Source organism: Glycine max, chromosome 1, assembly GCF_000004515.6.
Source record: "Glycine max cultivar Williams 82 chromosome 1, Glycine_max_v4.0, whole genome shotgun sequence".
Classification (NCBI taxonomy): Eukaryota; Viridiplantae; Streptophyta; class Magnoliopsida; order Fabales; family Fabaceae; genus Glycine; species Glycine max.
The window spans coordinates 18,989,982-18,997,154 of NC_016088.4; positions in this window are offsets into that span (position 1 = coordinate 18,989,982).

The window sequence follows — 7,173 nt, forward strand, 5'->3', positions numbered from 1 at the left end:
TGAAATGGTTTGATATTTATTGATTTGTATTACTATAATTGACATCAAGGTCTCAAGATTGGCTTAGAGATCAATAACAAAGAATATTGAAAATGTTGGAACTATGAGATTTGTTTCTCTTAGACTTTTGTTAGAGTGTTCTGAACAAGGTTCTCGGCCCCTTGGTGGTGGTTGTAAGTTTTATATTTTTTATTTTAAATTTTTTTTAAAATATTTGGTTTAATTACAAAATTTGTCTCCTTATTTTACTTATTTTACCTAATCAGTTTTTCTATTTTTTTTAATTTACAATCTGAGTCTTTTATATTTTAAAATTTACTATATGAGTCTTCTTATATTTTAAATTTTATTTTTTTTAAAATTTATTATGTTTTTATAATCTTATATATTATCTTTTAAAATATAATATATAAGATTAAATTTTATTTTCACATAAATTAGAATATGTATATTTATATAAGTTTTATTTTTATTTCATATATTATATTTATTTTTTAAAACAATATTTGAGATTTAACGATAGTATTTTTTATGTTAAGATATTCATGTTATTTATTGTAATATAGATAAAAAAAATACTATCAATAAATCACATGCATAGATATTTTTAAAAAGTAAAAAATATTGTCATTTTATTTAATTATGTATCTTTATTACATAGTTTAATTCTTTAAAAAATTACATACCTAATTAAATAAAATTAAATAAGAATAAAAATATTATTTTAATAAATAACAAGAATGTGTATACTTATAATAATGCGATAAAAATACATAAGATTGTATAAATATAATATATAAAATAAAAATAAAACTTATATAAGTATACACATTCTTGTTATTTATTATAATAGTATTTTATTCTTATTTAATTTTATTTAATTATATATGTAATTTTTTTAAAGAATTAAATTATGTAATAAAGATACATAATTAAATAAAATGATAGTATTTTCCATTTTAAAATATTTATGTATGTGATTTTATTGATAATATTTTTTTTATCTATATTATAATAAATAACATGAATATCTTATACAGATAAAAAAATAGTATGACTAAATCACAAGTATTATTTTAAAAGACAAATAATATAAAATAAAATAAAAACTTATACAAATATGTATATTTTAATTTATGTGAAAATGTACTATATTTTAAAAGATAATATATAAGATTATAAAATATAATAAATTAAAAAGAATAAAATTTGAAATATAAGGAGATTTAAATAGTGAATTAAAAAATAGAAGGACCAATTTGATAAAATAGATAAAATAGGGTGATGATTTTGTAATTAAGTCAAAATATTTTTACATTTATTTTTAAAATCAAGAAAAAAAGATTTGTTTGATTTTTAATTTTAAAAATATACATTCTTTCTACATTTGACAATAGTCTTTTCATTGACATGTGAAAATCGCAAGTGTATGGTCATTGTCAAGTAATTATTATTGAATCCACAAGAATCATGCTTTTGGTCTTAGCAATTATCACAATTAATTAAATAATTTTGGAAAAAGATTTAAAATTTAATTTTTAGAATATTTGTTTAAAAAGATAAGATAAAAAAAAATAAAGATAAGATAATTTTGATTTTTTTTAAAAGATAGGAAAGAGACATCCCGACTATGTTAGTACCCCTCTGCCAAAAAAAATCATGAGCAAACCACTATAAATATATTTTACAAAGGTATAATGATAAAAAGACTTACAAAGAAAGTTGGGGAGGGGGAACTAAACCAAAACCCAAGTAAAATGACTAACAACAATAGAAAAGTTAACAGAAATGGAGGTATCACAATCTACATTGACCAAGGACATAAGGATGTCTAATAAGGATATTGCTATCAACACAACCAAAATTGTTACTCACATTATCCACGTTGCTCGTGAATTCGAATTAACCTAAACTGATTCAAATAGTTTGAATTGGGTTATTTATGTATCTAGGTTAAAACTGAATTGAATCGATCCAAACCATTCATGTACGGGTTGAGTCATGAATTTAAATTTATAGATCCGATCAAAACCGAATTGAACTGATCAAAAGTTTTAGAGTTGTTTGGTTTGACTTTAAATACTGCTAGTGTTAGAATTGCAAGTGTTAGAATTTCTTAAGGTATTACTTTCAGGTACATTGTTATTTTTGTTGTCATGTTTATAATATTAATGGATCATATTTTATTTATTTCTGGTTGCAATAAATCTGATTGTAGCAAATTTAGTTGCAGCAAAACTTATTGTAAGAAATTAGTTTATAGGAAATAGTTGTGATTAAGACTATTATATTAAATCTCGTTGAATTAGTTTGTATTAGTTTATTTTAGAATATTATGTTGATGATATTAAATGAATCAATTTTACTACTTTTAGACATTTGATAATATTGTGTTAATTATATTGGATATTTGGATGAATCATGATATAAAATAGTAGTTCTAAGAAAAGAAAAAAGGATCAAATTTAAATGGGTAACCCATTGGTCCGAACCGAACCAAATCGCTCATGAATGAGTTGGGTTTCAAAAAAAATTGTTAAAACCGAACCAAATCAAATTGATCAAATTTGATTGTGTCGGATCTTGAAATTGGCCAAAACCGTCCCGCGAACACTCATATATCCACATTGATAACTTTTTGTTAATTTCCAAAATATCCTTTTGACAAAAATATGTTTCCGTTGTATAATCACATACAAAATCTATAATGAAAACATATTTTCGTTGTAGTATAAGGGAATGTGTACAAAATATAAAATGAAAACACATTTCCATTCAAGATTTTGTACATGGAAACATGTTTTTGTTTTATATTTTATATGTATTCTTTGTTTTGCAATGGAAATATGTTCCCATTGTAGATTTTGTATGTAGTTGTCATTCCATAGTATAGGAATAAGTTTCAAAATTTTCCCACTAACAAACTTAAACCCCCTTTTAAATGATAGGCTTAGAATGCGGAAGAAGAAGAAAAAGAAGCAATCAATTTAACAATGTTCTTTTAAATGCGTAAGATAAAATTGATTACAATAAAATAAATGAGATAAGGGAAGAGAGAAATGCAAACTCAATTTATACTGGTTCGGTTACTTCCCGTGCCTACGTCCAGTCCTCAAGCAACCCACTTGAGATTTTCACTAACTTTGTAAAAACCTTTTTACAACATCTGAACACCTAAGGAATCCCTTTCCCTTGTGTTCAGGAAACTCACAATTCAAGAGACAACCAGTCTATTGATTACAATTGATTTTCTGAGATGAACAAAAAGATTTCTCTCCTTTAGAGTGGATAATACAATTTGATGTTCCTAGATGAACTCTCAATAGATTTGCAAGTGTTTGCCCAAGAGTTGTTGAGAGAGCATTTGACAATGAAGTTCTCTTAGAATATCTCTTTCTTGCTTTTCGAAGTCAAACACACATATATATAGGTCCTTTGTGCCTTTTCAAAATGGTTTGAAGAAATGTGTCTTTTCAAAAAGCTTTTTCTGAAATTCTTCACTGACAATCGATTACAGGTTTCTGGTAATCGATTTCACAATTATATTTTGAAGGGTCATGTCTTTCCAAATTGAATTTCAAGAGTTCCATTGCTGGTAATCGATTACACATCAATGGTAATCAATTACACATTCAAAATTCAAATTTCAAACCCTTTTAAGAAGCTGATTTGCAAACTTGTCTTCTGGTAATCGATTACACTGCCTGGTAATCGATTACCAGAGCCTTGACATGTTGGAAACACTTGTTTTGAGGAAAAAATTGATCTTGAATGAATCTTGAAGCAATGCTTGTTTGTTGAAGCAACCTTGTCTTAATCTTGAAGCAATGCTTAACCTTTACTGTTTGTTGAAGTGATCTTGAAAGCAACCTTGTTTGATTATTCTTTGACATCATCAAAATCATGTATTCATACATTCAAATGTACACAATCTAAAACGGAAACATATTTTCGTTTTAGGTTTTGTACACACAATGGAACCATGATTCCATTGTGGGTTTCAAAAATTTTAAAACTGGAACAACATTCTTGCATACAAAATCTACAACAGAAACGTGTTTCCATGTACAAAATTTGTTGGATCAAGTGGCCTCAGAATAATTAAGAAGGGGGGTTGAATTAATGATGAACGTGTCTTGGCTAATTAAAAATTATCTCAGGCGGTTAGTCCTTTGAATTCTCTGTGAGGGGGATACAAAAGATATCTCAGGCGGTTAGTCCTTTGAAATCTTTTGTATAAAGGGAAAGGGAAAAAGATATCTCAGGTGGTTAGTCCTTTGAAATCTTTTGTCAAGAGGGAGAAGGGAAGAAACAAAAGAATTCTCAGGCGGTTAGTCCTTTGAATCTTTTGACAAGAGAAAGAAGTGAATGAAGAAAAAGAATAGCACAAGTTTTTGATCAATGAACTTTTCTTGAAAGAGAAAGTATTGAACAAAAACTTTTAGAAAGATGAAGGAAATCTGTTATGCATAAAAGGAAATCAGTATTAGTTGTTATTGAAATTCATGCCATGATCACATATTTATAATCATTTGATGACTCAAGTTAAAGTTTGTGACTCTTGGCAATTTCTTTAAAACTAGTCACCTTTTAAAAATTGTGACTCTTTTGAAAACTAGTCACTTAAAAAGTTGTGACTTTTGAAAAAATCTTCAGAAACAAGTCACTTTAAAAATTGTGACTTTTGGAAATTTATTTTTCAAAATTAGTCATTGGTAATCGATTACCATTATAGTGTAATCGATTAGACATCAAAAGATGTGACTCTTCATGTTTAAATTTGAAAATCAAAACGTTTAGAAACACTGGTAATCGATTACAAGTATTGTGTAATTGATTACACAAGTTTAAAATGATTTGAAAATGTTTTATCACTAGATGTGACTTTTGAAATTTGAAATCTAACGTTTTAAAACATTGGTAATCGATTACATGATTATGGTAATTGATTACAGCTTTGTAAATCAGTTTTGAAAACAATGCTAGTTACTGGTAATCGATTACTACCTTCTGGTAATCGATTACCAGAGAGTAAAACTCTTTGGTAAAAGATTTTGTGAAAAATTCCTGTGCTACTCAATATTTTGAAAAACTTTTTTAGTACTTATCTTGATTGAGTCTTGAATCTTGATCTTGATTATTCTTGAATCTTGATTCTTTGAAACTTGATTCTTGAAGCTTTTTGACTCCTGATTCTTTGGAACTTGCTTAACTCTTGATTCTTTAGTATCATCAAAATAATCTTGGAAGTCATTGCTTCCACAAAATTCACAACGGAAACATATTTCCATTTTAGATTTTGTACGCAGCCCATGTTCGCACAACAAAATTATGGTTTTGAAATTAAAAAAAAAGAATCACTACTCCACTAAGTCAAAAAGAAAAACTTACCCTGTCTCGAATTATTAAAACGAGAGAGAGAATAAGATAAATTAGGAAGGGGAAGGAGTGGGGGTGTAGGAAAACCTCAGAAGGATAAAATGGTCATTTGCTAAGGCTTGGTAGTGCTAATAGAAATTTTGATAGTGACAATAGCAACTCCTATCTAATAAAGTTAAGCAAAGAGTCCCAATCGGCGTCCTTTATCCTATTATCCACTTCATGTTTTGCCAAAAAATCTACACACTAATTTCCTTCTCTAAATATATGGGAAACCGAAAACGAAGCTAAGAACAAAGTCGAAGATATTGATTCCATCTACTTCAGTAATCCCAAGGGACGACACTAGGATTACCAAACACAGTCACAACTAATTTAGAATCACATTTCAACTAGATCTTGATCAAACCTACGTGTTCTATAACCATCATGGCTGCCAACATTCTAACCATTTCTTATAGGCTTTCTATTGAAAAAACTTGCATTTCTCCACACTGACAATTTGACCAGAAGTTTCCTGTTAGACTATTGACAACCATACCAACGTTATCGCAAGTTACAAATTTTATAAAAGAGATCATCTCCACAAGGACTTGAGTTACTTAGTTTCTCTAGATAAAAGTAAACAGTTCAATAGTTATGTACAACAAATTTAATTGAAATTTTATGGGTTTAATGAAAATAACAAAAGTAGTGGAAATAACGTAATTAGTGCATTGAAAATACGTAAAATTACGAAAACAAGTAAAATGAATTTAATTGATTCAAGAGAAACGTAGGATTGAATTTCATTGTTCATACCGTTAGTATCCTAATAAGATTAATATATATGAATCATTTTCTAACATCACTAATGCACACATTAAATTACCCCGAATCGATCCCTCGTACATGAGAATCCTAAGAATATTTACCGAATATCAATTCCTTGCTTATTGAATAAATATCCCAGCAACACAATCATAATCACGTGCTATTTGCAATCAAACCGTTATGCTCTATTCCTAGCAACGTAACGTAAAGAGTAAATTCATTCAATTCAAATTCTAAGAGTACTTTTCAGTCAAACTTAAAATCCAATTTCTTGAAACTAGTGATCAAATTGAATCAAGCCTTATGAGCAAAATGAAATCACTAGTAATGAGTAGAAAATATTCATACATTTATAAAATATCAAAAGAGATACATAAGGGTACAAAGATTTCATCCAATCCTTTTGAGAAACTAGCCAATCATTGTGTAGAGTACAAGATCAATAGAAGAAATGATGAAGGATGTGATCCATGGTCACTTCTCTGCAGCTCAGCTCCACTTTTCTCTCATTTCTGTCACCTCTTCGTGCTATTTCTTTGGTTTCTCTGCATTCCATCCTTGCTTCCTTGTTGTGCATGGATTTTTATACAAAATGAGCCAAGAGGTGCCAAACCAACTCGCCCAGGCAAGTTGTACTCGCCCAGGTGAGTTGGTTGCTTAAGGCTAAAGACATTCCACTCGCCCAAGCAAGCTGTACTCACCCAGGTGAGTTGAATGCTTAAGGTTGAAGAAACTTCACTAGCCCATGCGAGTTGGTTGCTAGCTTGGGCGAATGGTACTCTGAAATATTGCAAAAATGACCCTTTTGCCCTTCATCTTTGGCTTGGTTCCTAGATCTAACAAACAACCATCAAAACATAAGAAGTGCATGGATGAATACTCCATATTTAAACAAAACATTAATAAATATACAATATATAAAACAACTAGAATTAAGGAAAGTTTATAAGAAAACTATTACAGTTAAAAGTTAAGTGCTAA